This window comes from Amphiprion ocellaris, chromosome 13 (assembly GCF_022539595.1).
Source record: "Amphiprion ocellaris isolate individual 3 ecotype Okinawa chromosome 13, ASM2253959v1, whole genome shotgun sequence".
In the NCBI taxonomy this organism is placed as follows: domain Eukaryota; kingdom Metazoa; phylum Chordata; class Actinopteri; family Pomacentridae; genus Amphiprion; species Amphiprion ocellaris.
This window is the reverse complement of record NC_072778.1, coordinates 28,537,142-28,552,293: the sequence shown is the minus strand read 5'-3', so window position 1 is coordinate 28,552,293 and position 15,152 is coordinate 28,537,142.

The following is a 15,152-nucleotide window of genomic DNA, read 5'->3' as shown; positions in this document are numbered from 1 at the left end:
TACGCAGTGCTACCAAGCAATGCGTACTATTGCCCTTTGCAGTGTAGTCGCAAGATGGATACAAATTTGTTTGGAGGCAACTGCATGGAATCTCATGGATATGACCTCACACAGATCCCAGTGAACCCTCACATATGTGGGGGCACAAAAAGCATTCACTGGCCTCAGCTTGGGAGGTCTTTAGCTGGCATGGTTGGGCTCACTTATCTCTTCAGAGGGGAGATTCACCACAAATCAATACCGTCGATACAGATTTGTTTTGAGTGATCACCTTTATGGTCTCTTCCAGAATGACAATGCTCCTATTCACAGGACACAAGGGGTCACTGAGTGGTTTGATGAATTGTGACCGATGTGCTATGGCCTTCACAGTCACCAGTCCATCCCTTCAGCTGAAGCTATTTTGACATCACATAGTGGTGGCTAAGTCACTTTATCTTGGTTTCCCTTTCACTTGTAACATCTGTATTTGTGGAAAAACAATGATCAGAAATAACACACAAAAAGGTAAATAAATAACAAATCTCCTTCAAATAAATCTAAGAAAAACAGATTTTTGGTCAGCCTCATGATGTGGGGGAAGCAATTTTGCAAATATCTTAAAAATGCACAGTTTAATTGCTCATTAACTGTTTTTGTCTTGCAGCCCCACAATACGCATTGTCTTCTAATTATCTTAAATGACTGTGCATTGTATTAAGTGTTTTCTGCTTTCTGTGCTGTCCATGCTGTGCCAACACACGGCAACAGCTTATTTCTAATTCTTTCTCCTGGCAGTGGAATTGCTGATGGGTGTGTTTTTTCTCGGCCTGCCCTACAGTCTGTATCTTTGGCACTTTGTCCAAATTGGAAATCAATGAGGAAACCCAGGCGGCAGGTTCCATTTCCACCACTGTTTGAGGTGACGGAGGTGAGGGAATGCTAGCCGCGATGCACACACAAAGATATGATGGCGATGAACACACACACATATACACACTCATACACTGACACACAATCTCTCAATTTTTTTATCAATATGCATTCTGGCTGTGAGAGCTCAGCTGTGACTGGTCATGACATTTTGACTGCACATCAGATACATTTATGGGCTGCATGCATTTTCTTTTTACAGTAAGAGCTGACCTCGTCTAATCTTAATGCCCCATTCAAATCACACAGCCTCTCTATAAGACTGTCTGGGAAAATGGGGATTTATGATCATGTCCGCTGGGAACTGTTCCAGCGACAGTCACCTCACCAGCAGGGGAATCTTGTGGAATTAGTTGGGACTTTTGCCCACTAAGCCAATGATTTTCTTGAAGGAACTAAAGCAAATGTTCAGATGATTGATGAGGTTATTTGTTGGGATATTTTGGATGGTGGGGCATTGTTTTCTATGAAATTGATTTGTTAATTTTTTCAGGTAGTTTGGCATTTAGTTGATGTAGGGAGCAGTTTGAGGTTCAGCATGTTGGGGAACTCTTGACTGGCACATTTAGTTTAAGACTCTCTGCTACTAATACACTTAATACTTACCCTCAAAGCTTTATCTATGTAGGATCTTATTGGTCACATTTACATGTTTACATGTCATGTTTTTGACTTACATTCATACCTGTTGGCTCACTGGGAGAGTTGGGATATAAGTGCTTTGCTTGAATTGGAGTTTTAGCTGTGTCTTTGGACTTGAACTTCAACATTTCTCTTACACCTTCAGCATGGGACGCTGTTTGTCTCATCTCATCTTGGTTCATAGCTCTCAGTATAGCTGTATGCCATCATCAGTGAGGGTTTTCTGTGACAGGATGTTTCCTGGTTAATTTCTGTAGTAAAGATGGGAAAAGGTGCAACCTCATAATGTTGCTGGAGCATGAGCATCTAAGGCCAAACCAAACAGGGACATCTGCCACAAAGTTTGGCGACACTGTTACATCCTGTCTGCGATGCACTTTCCTGTGCAGATGATTGTGGGTTAGAACAGTCAAAAAAGCATTCTGGTTTACATACTAAAAAATCCAACTGTATGTAGTAGGACATTTTGGTACACTGCATTTCTTTATATTGGGACATTCTAAATCTTTTTTCTGGCATACCTTATAGCAGGGTAGTAGCTGACCTGGCCTCTCCACTAATCACTTCCTGAGAATTTATAACCCCAGCTCAAAAGTCCATTGCTGTCCAGTGTTGTGTTTCCTCCAGCCTTTTATCTTCAATGTATTTTGGGCCTCGTCTGTATTTCAGATTCTGCCTCTGCTTGCTCTCTACGCTTTCTTTGCCTGCCTACCTGGTTTTGTAACCTTGAACCATCCTTTTAGCAAGCCTGGCTCATTTTTACTTTTAATGTCCTGTTTCTGAGTCATTCTTTTGGGTCCCCAGAACTAACCTCAGCACAGGCAATACAAGGATCTCATACAGATATATAACAGAATACTTCCTCACACATTATGTACAGGCTTAAGTGTGGGCTGTAGTAGCTGATGTAAATATTCAAGTCAAGGTCCACTTGCATGCTTGGTAGCACCTTATCCCATTCAGGAGATTCGGTTGAAGTTGGGAGTTAAGTTCTGTCAGTGGCTGTTCCAAGATGAAAAAAGAACTTTCAAGCTTAACCAGATGACAAGCTGAATATAATACCTAGATTCTCCTTAGGACTACTGTCTCTAACAGTCTTTGGATAATGCTACAAAAGCCTTACCTTACAACAACACACACATTTAGATTGTAAAGAGTCAGTTTGAGGTGTTGCCACTGAGTAAAGGGTTCAGGAATTATAAACTGAATCGGTACAAAAATTCATTGATTCCATCTACTATCAAGATACTAAACAGCAACCAGTAGGAGGACTCTGCAGCTCCTGTTAGACATTGAGCTGTCACAGCAATCTCACAGTAACCCAACATGTCAGTTTTATGTTGGACCTGATAATATTTCTGTATCACTTTTCAACACATCTATCTATCTATCTATCTATCTATCTATCTATCTATCTATCTATCTATCTATCTATCTATCTATCTATCTATCTATCTATCTATCTATCTATCTATCTATCTATCTATCTATCTCCAATGCATGTAAAGTTATCTGATAAAACAGAAATGCTTCTGTCTGAAATGATTCACTGCAAATTCCTCCAAACCTTACTACAAAGGTTCAGGCCAACAGCAACAACACACTGACAACTAAACCTAACACAAACAGGCTCTATGCGGTGCACTCTGCTAATTAACTGATTTATGAGAACCAATTAAGAGCAAAATAGTTGTACTAACCTTGGTTTGAAGCAAACAAAGCATCTGTAACTGCAGAGTAAATAACCTACAGTAAGATAAAACTGCTCCATTTTGTTTGTTCACACTCACAAAGAAAGTAAGAAAGACATTATAGAGGGAAAATGTTACAGGCTCATGTCTGCTCAGTAAGAAAATAAAGAATATAGACGACATCTTTGGTTGTTGATGGAAGCTTTGCATGAATCACAGCTTGTCACAATAAGAATAAGAATGAGAAGAACATAAATACTGTTAATAATAAAATAATAAATAATGTTATACACTATATTGCCAAAAGTATTCGCTCACCTGCCTTGACTCGCATATGAACGTAAGTGACATCCTATTCCTAATCCATAGGGTTCAATATGACGTCAGTCCACCCTTTGCAGCTATAACAGCTTCAACTCTTCTGGGAAGGCAGTCCACAAGGTTTAGGAGTGTGTTTATGGGAATTTTTGACCATTCTTCCAGAAGCACATTTGTGAGATCACACACTGATGTTGGACCAGAAGGCCTGGCTCTCAGTCTCCGCTCTAATTTATCCCAAAGGTGTTCTGTCGGGTTGAGGTCAGGACTCTGTGCAGGCCAGTCAAGTTCATCCACACCAGACTCTGTCATCCATGTCTTTATGGACCTTGCTTTGTGCACTGGTGCACAGTCATGTTGGAAGAGGAAGGGGCCAGCTCCAAACTGTTCCCACAAAGTTGGGAGCATGGAATTGTCCAAAATGTCTTGGTATGCTGAAGCATTCAGAGTTCGTTTCACTGGAACTAAGGGGCCAAGTCCAACTCCTGAAAAACAAGCCCACACCATAATCCCCCCTCCACCAAACTTTACACTTGGTACAATGCAGTCCAACAAGTATGGTTCTCCTGGCAACCGCCAAATCCAGACTCGTCCATCAGATTGCCAGATGGAGAAGCACGATTGGTCACTCCAGAAAAGACGTCTCCACTGCTCTAGAGTCCAGTGGTGGCTGCTTTACACCACTGCATCCCACGCTTTGCATTGCACTTGGTGATGTATGGCTTGGATGCAGCTGCTCGGCCATGGAAACCCATTCCATGAAGCTCTCTGCTGAAGCACTGTTCTTGAGCTAATCTGAAGGCCACATGAAGTTTGAAGGTCTGTAGCGATTGACTCTGCAGAAAGTTGGCCACCTCTTGGCACTATGTGCCTCAGCATGTGCTGACCCCGCTCCGTCAGTTTACGTGGCCTACCACTTGGTGGCTGAGTTGCTGTCGTTCCCACACACTTCCACTTTCTTATAATACAGGTGACAGTTGACTGTGGAATATTTAGGAGCCAGGAAATGTCACGACTGGATTTGTTGCACAGGTGGCATCCTATCACAGTTCCACGCTGGAATTCACTGAGCTCCTGAGAGCAACCCATTCTTTCACAAATGTTTGTAAAAGCAGTCTGCAAGCCTAGGTGCTTGATTTTATACACCTGTAACCACCTGTTGGAACACCTGATTCTGATTATTTGGATGGGTGAGCGAATACTTTTGGCATTATAGTGTATGTGTGGTTGTGAGAAGCACTTCAGCTAAAGAGGGTAAACAAAGAGCAGCTCAACCCTCTTTGGTCATTATTCATGTATACATGCATGCGTCCCCAGTTGCTTTCAATCTGTCTGTGGCTCATATCTTTATCTATGTCATATTGGAAACTGTGGCATTTTGACAGTGTGAATTAAATCTAGTCCCACCCCCAGTGAAATCCTGTTAAATCATTATCTTACATTTCCCTTCGTCTCTAAGCTGTCTTATCCCTGCTCTCTGAGGACAGAAAGACCTCCGCTCTAGTCTCTGTGTGGCTGCATTCAAATGTTATTGTGCTTATGTGTATGTGTGTGTGTGTGTGTGCATATTTGTTAGCTTACATTTGAGGACTTCTTTAGTGTTGTTTTTGTCTGTGCTTGAATCTTTATGAGTGTGTTGTCCTCACCACCCCCACAAAGCAGATAAGCCTCACTCAGTTAAAATTATGAATTAAACATGTTTCCTTGTTTCTCTCTATGTGTGTGTGTATGCGCGTGTGCATCTTTCAAAATGTGTAATTTAAGTTATTTATCAGTTGACATATGCATTGTCTTGACTTTTTAAAGTACATTCCCTTGTTTTGTGTGGTGTGTATGTTTGTATGTGCTCTGCTGAGCTCAGTCATTGGCTAAGTTAGCTTTTGTACAAGCTGCTGCCACCAGACAGTGTTTGTGTGCAGCATTTAGAGGCTTTAAGAGCATTTCTTTGCTTTCAGGTTGGAAGCTTAAATTAAAAAGTTTTTTGCTCTTGTGTCTCCACCTGTCATGTCATACAAAGTAGGCCTTCTTCTTAGTTTCTACAACCTTTTCACACAAACTGCAGATTAAATGAGAACCCTTACATTTTTCTGAAGGTTATTCTGTTTTCCTATTGTCATGTACCGTACTTCCTTCCTCAGCATGATATTCTCTGTGATCCTTTCTGATTGTCATGACTTGCAGACACACAACTGTACGGCAGTTATGCAGAAAAATGACATCTAATAAGAATTTGGAAAAGAAAGTGCACATTATCACCACAAGTTTGAACAAAAATGTGATATTTTAGTCATACATCTTTGTCTGGCATTAACCCCTTTTCACCCCAGTGGTTTCTATACTGGGACAAAACAGAATTTGTCATTTAAATGTAACCCACTGGCATTTTGAGAAAGTTTCAGAGTGTGGTACACTGAGTAGAGAGCCCCCGTGGTGCTACTGTGACTGAAATGGATGTAGAATTGTTGTGTTTCATTTGGAGTTAGGGTTGGAGCATCAATGTCGACTAAATCATTGTTAAGAAAACTGAAATGACATTTTCTTCAGATCTCACTCTCTATCGTGATGGGTAGGAAATTATAGTATGTCAAATTCTCTCAAATGAGATAGAATCCAAGGTTGTTCAATTCAACCTATCAGTTGTTAAGCTGTTGCTGACTGAATTTTGACATTTTTTGAAGCAGAATTTTCTCAGGGAGATACTTCAGAGTATCTTGGAGGGGAGGAATGAACTGCACAGCCTATCCACAGGGGTTCCTCAAGGGTCAGTGCTCAGTCCCCTCCTCTTCTCAATATAAACAACCTCACTGGGTGCAATAATCCACTCCCATAGTTTCTAATACTATTGCTACGCTGATTATACCCAGCTCTTCCTGTCGTTCCCCCCAGACGGCCAAACTGTCTCTGCCCTGATCTCATCATGTCTTGCAGATATGTCAGCATGGATGAAAAAAACGTCATCTTCAACTCAACCTCTCCAAGACTGAGCCCCTTGTCATCCCAGTCAGTCTCTCTATGCAACAAGAAATCAACATCCAACTTGAATCAACCCAACTCAAACCCACAAAGTCTGCCAGAAACTTGCGTGTCACAATTAACCAACTAACCTTCAAGGCTCATGTGTCCTCTGCTGCATGGTTGTGTTGATTCACCCTGTACAACATCAAGAAGATCAGACCCTTCCTGTCTGAACATGCAGCACAACTACTGGTACAGGCTCTCGTAATACCATGCATCGACTACTGCAACTCCTTATTGGTAGTTCTCCCCACATGCATGGTCAAACCTCTGCAGATGACCCAGAATGCAGCAGTACGTCTGGTTTACAACCAGCCAAAAACAACACGTCACCGTGCTGTTCAGATCGTGTCACTGGCTTCCAGTTGCTGCCTGCATCTCATTCAGGTCTACACTCCATCCCGCTCACTACGCTCGGTCAACAAAACGCACCTAATACACCACCACAACAGGGTTGGTCGATTATCACACTTTAACTTGTTTTATGGCTCTTATCCAGATTGTTTTCTAAGGACTTCATCCTTGCTTGTGTTGTATCTACTCTCAGATGTACATCGCTTTGGATAAGAGCGTCTGCAAAATTAAATTGTAAAACTGTAGAATTTAAAGCATAAATGCAATAGGAAGCAGACACAGGTGAAGTACTACAGGCCTAGTTGTAGTTGCAGAAAAGTAGGCAAGCTCATTACTCTTGAAACGATTCTGTAAGGTTCATTAGAGTTTTAACATACTGTCTTGTATTTTGAACTTGGACAAGGTTTACGACTGTTATCCTCATACGGGTCTTACGCTGGAAATACGCAGTACTGAGGCCTTTGCTTAAAGCCATGCAGTTATTGACTGGTAGTCAGAGACCTTTAAGTGGGTCTTTTAGTGGGTCTTGCCAAGACAGTCCCTTGTTGTTTCTCATAGACATGCTGTCTATTAGAATCACAAAGAATAATCTGAAATGGAGGATGCTTCGATAACCTCAGAATTTTTTCTTTTCCTTTTGTTAATTTAGTTCTACTGGCTTTATTGCCCCGAGACCCCCACCTCTCAATAAAAGTCGAGTTTTCCCAACTTGGTATCCCAAGTGAAGTAGGAATCTCTTTTTGAGTGAAAGTAACAGGTGGGCTGGTGCAGCACTGGCAGTAATGCAGGTGCTGTCATGGTGAAAAGGGAGCTGAGCATGGCTGTGAAGCTCTGAACCCACGTTCTAAACCTCATTTATTCTCATGGGCATTTGTTGACTATATGGCAGACTGGATACAAGTGAATTTTTATAACCCTTGGGGAAAGGCTGAGAAGTGCACATATCTGGAAGGACCTTGAAACAAAAAAAAAAAAAAACTTTGCTTCTTCACAATGAAAGAAACCAGACAGCCACTACAAACTCCCCTTTGTGGGAGTATTCCAGGCATGTCCAACTAAGAAGAGGTCCATGGCAGGCCCAGAAAATGCTGTGGGGAATACATTACCCCATTCGGCCTGGGAATACTTTGGAATCCCTCAGGATAAACTGGAGCAAGTAGCAAGGAAGACAGTGTCTGTGCAACCTGCTACAGGGGACTGTATTGGATTGAGTGTGGTGGAATTTGCAGGAGATGACAGTAAAAACTGCTTTTTTGACCCTTCAAGTAATGTGACTGTAATCTCTAGCATCTCTGCCCCTGGCAAATAAGACGCAATGTGGTATACAGATTTTACATTTTGGAAAGAGGGAACTGGTATTTATCCTGTATTAGACGATTCCCTTTTTGGAGAATAAGAATTTCTATCAGGAGAGAAAAGGCTAGCTCTGTGCATCGATACCTGTAATGAGTGTTACCTGCATAATCACTAAAAGGATGGATAACACCAGATGGACAATAAGCAGCCGAAAGCAGTCACAGGTGACAGGAGCAGTAAAGATGATTAGACATACAATATCACACCAATCAGTGTTTTCTGTTAAAAAAAACAAATTAATATGAGATAATAGAGGGAACTGGGAATAATACAAAGGGTAACACTCGTGTTTAAGTCAACTTGCAGTACACACTGACAAGACTGTAAAATCTGTTATCATGCAGAAACATTCTGGATTCCAGCTAATCATCTTGAATATGCATGCTGGTTGTTGAGCCCCGCAGGACAGAAAGGCAAGTGTTTAAATTAAACACAATGTGTTTGTGTCTTCGGGCATTTATATGTAGTGTGATGCCTGCAGACATGATGCTGCAGAGGAACGCCTGAATGGGAGCTGCTGTCTTTAGCACCATGCGGTCCAGCTCTACCCTGCAGGCAGCCTGGGAGACCTGGTCCTCACCGAGCAGGTTGCACACAATCCCAAATGAGACGCTTGTTGTGCTGTGAAGCAACCCTGCAGTTCCTTATAAGATACAACACAACACACAAGATTGCAATACAGTGTACAGCAAGACAGTGTTTGTGTTAATTAAACTAATGAATAAATGAAGCTAGTAAAGATTAAACAGTATTACACCTGCCCTGCAGAAATGTTCTGGAACAAAACACCCTGTACTAGCTCCAGGGCTGCCGCATTTTTATTTACTGTTCTCACATCTTGGAGTTCCTTCAAAGATGTTTAATTATCACAGTTTCTTCATAAAAACAATCTGTGGATTTGTTTCTAAGAGCAGTTACCCACCATCTCCCTCCTTTTCCATCTCTGTGTGTGTGTATGTAGAGAGGAATCGGAACTGTCTGCTGCTGTTGTCCCAGGGGTGGACACAACAGATGGGTGAATACACACAGTCACACACATGCACACAATAAATGACTGGCCCTGTGGCATTGTTGAGTGCCTAAATACCAGCGTTGCCTCGCCTCCTGGTGCCACTCTGCAAGGTCAGTGGAAAACACCATATTACTCTGCCTCTCTCTAAAGGCACGCTGGTAATATCCCAAGAGCCACTGGTCTGATGCGGTTGCTGCATACAGAGCACTACACGCTGCTCTCTCTCTGTCTTATATGCATATGTGGGCAAACTGCACATTTATCGTCTCTTTTTTGTGAAACACACATATACTATGATACCAGAGGGTGAGCCTCAGCACAGTCAGGTGGCAAACTAAACCATTCCTCCACGTGGTTACCATGGGGACTCAACGCCGCACACACAAACACACTCAGCAGATACTCTGCCACTGGCTTAGTAAGTTCTGTGCGAGCAGCAGCAGCAGCAGCAGCAGCAGCAGCTCTCCATTAATTTTAAATATGAGCATATTTGTCTCAGCAATAACAGCAGGTTACAGTGCCCACTTACATACTGGACACTATTGTTTCTGCTGCTGAGAGTTTGAGGATATTTTCTGATTTTTTTCATTTTAACCCTCTACTAGATGTTGAAACCTTTGAATTCAGAGTTGTAATTCTAAACACTTCAGTTCTGGTTGACTTGTACAACCAATAGTCGCTGAGCTATATTTAAAAAAAACTAAAACAACAAAAAAAAACAAAAACCAAAAAACAGGGAAGCAATTGGTGTATCTTTTTACAGTGCACAGAGTGGGTTATCCACTACATGCAGGGTGGCAGGTTCGGTACCAGGTACCTCTTGTCCATGTGCTGAAGTGTACATGCTGCAGCAGCTTGGACCGGTGACCTGACCATGGTGCACTCTGCCTCTTATCTGTCATCTGGAGTAGGGCCTGGGTCCACCTGCAACCCTTCACAGGTTAAAGCGGGTATAGCTGGTTGACTGATAGATGATTGCAACACCTTGATAAAGCAGTGTGCTTACTCACATAGTGTAAAGAGAGTTAACAGTGAATAGTGAGGCTGAGATCAATGAGATACAACTGTACAGGATTAAAAGCATGCACTGCTTTCCTGTGAGTCTTTCATGATAAGGAAGACAATTTGAATTTGATTGGAAGGCTCTCCCAAAAATTCTGCTACAACTTTACCTGCCTGCTTTGCTGCAGGTTTGACTTAATGACTTTCCATTGTTTTTAAAATCCATTAAATTGTAAAGAGACAAACTACTGCACTAATGAATGTGATCCATCATTTTCCTTCACAAAAAATCAACAAAATATCTATTGCAGCTAATTATCAAGTGTAGTGGGATCAGTATTTGTATTTCCCCATGGTGTACATTGTTACATTGGTGGCATTAGAGAAGTTAAACAAGGATCCAGGGCAAAATGGAGGAGAAACATCTGCTGGAGACACAATCATCTGTTCCCAGCTGTGGTACAGTGGATCCGGAGTTTGTTTCACTGTGCTGGTATAAAGTGATGTCAGTCGAAGGTACTATACAGGTGTTGTATACCATGATGGATAATATCAGTCAACGCAGGCTTGTCTCTGCAAGCTGCTTTTTAATTGGTTTTGAGAACAATGGAAGTCCAAGACTTCCAGCAGGCAGTGAGTCACACCTGAACGGACTGAAGCCCAGATTGGTGGTAATTATCAGTCAGTTCAGGCTTTGTGAGGGAATTAATACGGAAAAGAACAAAAAGAACATACAGTAGTCGCTCTTCAGTATAAAAGCTTCATTGATCGATATTTTAGATTTTTATACTGCGCAAAAAATAACCTTGTGTAATGTAAATTACACAAGGTTTTACACACAACATTTAATCTCCTTTAGCTCACTTGTTTGGGTTTTATGGCCCACAACTTTACTGTTTTAGTTTATTGTCAGAGCTCTCATGAAGATAGTTTCAAGGTAAAGGAAACAGCAGCAAACAGCATCATCATTCTGATAAAACTGCTGTTTGCTGCTCGCCCATTCCTAAATCACAAGTTTGAATACCTAACTTTCAAACTTGAAAGTTGCGTCTTTCAAGTTAACTCTGCACTGCATTGCCTGGCAACAAGTTAGACACACCCAGGAAGTTCTCCACCCTGCAAAGTCTCCTTTTCCCTCAAAACCACTGCACTGAGAACAAAGAGCCACTGTAAGTTAAAGAAAGAAATTTTTAACCTTGTTTGTTATTTGATTTGATTGACATTTCATAATGCATGTTTCATGGTTCTTTTGAACGTCTGTTACTTGTATAGATTACAATCGACTGCTATGTCTAATACCCTGAAGACAATGGGGAAAAGATTAGTTAAAGTAAGCTGAGATAATGTCAGCCTAATTCATTTTATTAATTCAACAGTTTGTTAGTGCTGGTATTTTGGATTGACCTGTACATATCTTTGCCTTTGTGCATTTTTATAAGTCTGTTCATGTATTGAAAGCAACATCCATCCATCCATCCATCCATCCATGTTTTGTGCACCAACACTGCTACCTTCATTGTAGCTTTTCACCCATCTCCAGTAAAAACACAACAGAGCATTTAGCTGCTAAAGAGTCAGATAGTTGACTCAGCAGGTGATGGAGAACAAAGCAGAGTTAAAAGGGAGTGATTATTGGATTTACATTTGCTATGTAGCCAGAAATGTGACTTCACATGCATGCTACTTTTGCAATCTGTGCTGGATGTGCAAACACAGCTGCCATGTTAACTTTGTTAGGTAATGTGTTAATGGCATGTTTGCCATGTAGTCACTAACAGAATCCTCTAATGAAGGTTAGATTCTTATCTGGATTTAATATAGAATTCAGTCGAATCACCTCATCACCTCAACTTGATTTTCAAATATACGATGAACCCCTTAAAGACAAAACTACTGTTACTCTGAAGAAATTGCCCTTGTGAGATCTAAATCCAACAAAAAGTCACTTCAGTCGCTGGCACACCATAAAAATTGTAGTAAACAACAAAGGGGAAGTAAAGACAGAATAAAGCATTTTATTGAAGCTGCTGTGGAACAATTTGTTGCACTCCTCTGAATCTCCTCCACATTCTCCTTTGGTTTATTTTCCCCTCAGTGACCCATTTAAACACAAGTACCACAAATGATTGAAGAAATCTCAGTATATGAAAGACTTTCCTAATATCATTCATAAAACAGGCTTGTCAAACTAACAATGAAATTCCCACCAGTGTTCATGAAGAGAAGTGTATTTGGAAATAATGCTGTATTATTTACTAGTGCCTGTTTTCAATTGTGACTATGCTTCTTTCATATTGTGCTCATGAGGGGTTTTTGCTTTACAAGTTGAGAAGGAAACAGAAGAAGCAAGGCCTCATCATTTTATTTAAGACATGCAGTTATCACTAAATCTCTGATACTGATGAAGTGGATTGATGCAGTACAAGACAGCATTCCAACCAATAGTAAACAGCAGGTTTTCAACTTTTTATATTTATCTTACTGAATAGTTTTGGTTAAGCGTGTAGAAAATGAGTCACAGCTAAAGAGAGCAAGACATAAATAGTTTTTCTTTGTATTAGATTAGATTACAGCTTGATGAATTCAGAGAATCTCTTGCATTAGGAGAATATGGACAATCGATACTACAAAAGGTTATAAAAATTAGGATTCAGAAAGTGTGTGCATGAAGTTACAGCTTAAAATAAATGCCTTATTCAGAGGATATTGCATTTTGTGTCTTAACAGTAAATTAAGGAGATATTTTAACTCGCCAAAATCAAACTATTCTGATCAGATTTACTAATAACATTAATGACGCACAATTCCAAAAACAACACAATAAATGGCTTCATATATTGTGTGTTATTATATACCAATCCGCCACACCATCATGACAACTGACAGGTGAAGTGACTAACATCGATCATCTTGTTCTAATGCAACATTCTGCTGGGAAACCTTGAGTCCTGACATTCATGTGGATGTTTGACATGTACCACCCACCTAAATATTGCAGGTCAAGCAACCCGCCACCCCTCCTGGGTTCCACATTCCCCAGATCCAAACCTTACTGAGCATCTGTGGGATGTACAGGATAAGCCTGATCTAGGTAGGTCCCACCCTGCAACCCACAGGATCCACAGAATTCACTGCCACCATCCCGGTGCCACCGGACGAAAGTCCTGTGTCCACACCCCACTGGATCAGAGGAGTTTTAGCAGCATAAAGGGGACCAACACAATATTAGGCAGGTGGTCATAATGTTATGCCTGATCAATGTATATACATATACAAAAATTGCAACATGTATCAACCAGGGATTTCTTGCCTTATTCTTCCTAAGTGCTTCAGTACAAGTCCACTGGACTGCTTTTTTGGTTCTTGGAGTCATTTTACCTTCATTCAAGAGGCTTTCTCAGTTCTGACTGATGGAGAGTCCCAAGTATCTATTCTAACCCCTAAATCACATGTCCCAAAGTCTGTTAAACCAAGACTTGCATGGCTCAAGGTGTTAATGGTGGTAAATGCCTTGAGAGACCTCCAGACTGCAGTATAAGTACCTGCTAAGTGGTATCCCAGAAACCCTCCTTTGTTCTGGTTCCAGTTTAACTATCAACACAGATCAGGAGGTGTCCAACTCTTACTTACTTGTGTACTTATCATGTACTTAAATTGTGGCCTTGGCATCCCTCCCCAAGCAGTTTATACCTTGAATCACATGTCTTGGATATTCAGTGGACCCTGTGGTTTAGAGGTGAGAATAAAGCCTGGGACACAGATGGGTGAGAGGTGAAATCAACTCAGTTGCCTTTTACTGAGGTACTTGGGATTAACATGACCTAGATAAGGAGGTACACAGACATATTGCCTTTTAATGCATCTGAGACCATCAGCTGTGTTATGCCAAGGTAGTTTTTGTATACAGCAAATAGCCCTATTCAACTACTGAAGAAATGTCATGGCAAGAGCCCCAAACGCTGTTAGCAAAATTTCTCTAACACCAAACCAAAGCAACCAAATCCCCTCAATGGTTGTCACCCCTCCCAATTTACAGTACTATTACTGTTTTACCTCATAGGTTATTAGTTATGTTCAGAAAGCTGGCATTGTTTCCTTTTTATATTACCTTTTCGCCCTTGAAAGAATGTAGGGCAGCTCAAACAGACATGCCATGATGTCAGGCAGTTGCTCACTTTCAAACATAACTGGTACAAAGAAGTAACTGCACAGTGAAAGCTCCTGGTGTGTGTGTGTGTGTGTGTTTAACTATATACATGTGTGAGTCTCTAATCTGTGTTACTGTTTGTCTCAAAATCTGTCAACCGACTAAAGAGATATTGATGAGGCACAAAGTGGTTTGACAGCCGTGTATGTCCTTGGTTTATAAACTTCCACATTCTCTGGTGAGAGCAGACGAGGCTGTGTGTGTGAGCTGTTACATCACACACCCACACACTGGAGTTTCTGACATGGAGACTGTCAGTGACACTATATGGCTATGAATTTTACATGTGTTTTGAGGGTATGGAAGGCTTGTTTACACCTGTAATCTGGGTAAACAGTGGAGTTCAGTCCTTATGTTGAGTCGTGATGGGTTTTAAAAACTGTCAGGAAACTTATTTCCCATCCCCACCTGAGATGTCGGTGGTGAAATGTTTGAGAAGCCACAGATTCAGGGAGTAAATGATGCCTTCTGATGGCAAAGCGCATGCTTAAATCTCATTTCTATTCCCTCGCAGAGACAGAAAAGTTTCTGTCAAAATCAAACAGAAAGAGAGATGACGCACAAAAGGTTATATTCAGCTTCAGTTTCTCAATGAAAATCCCTGGAGTCGATACCCGCCCACCTCCCCACCACACTGACACAC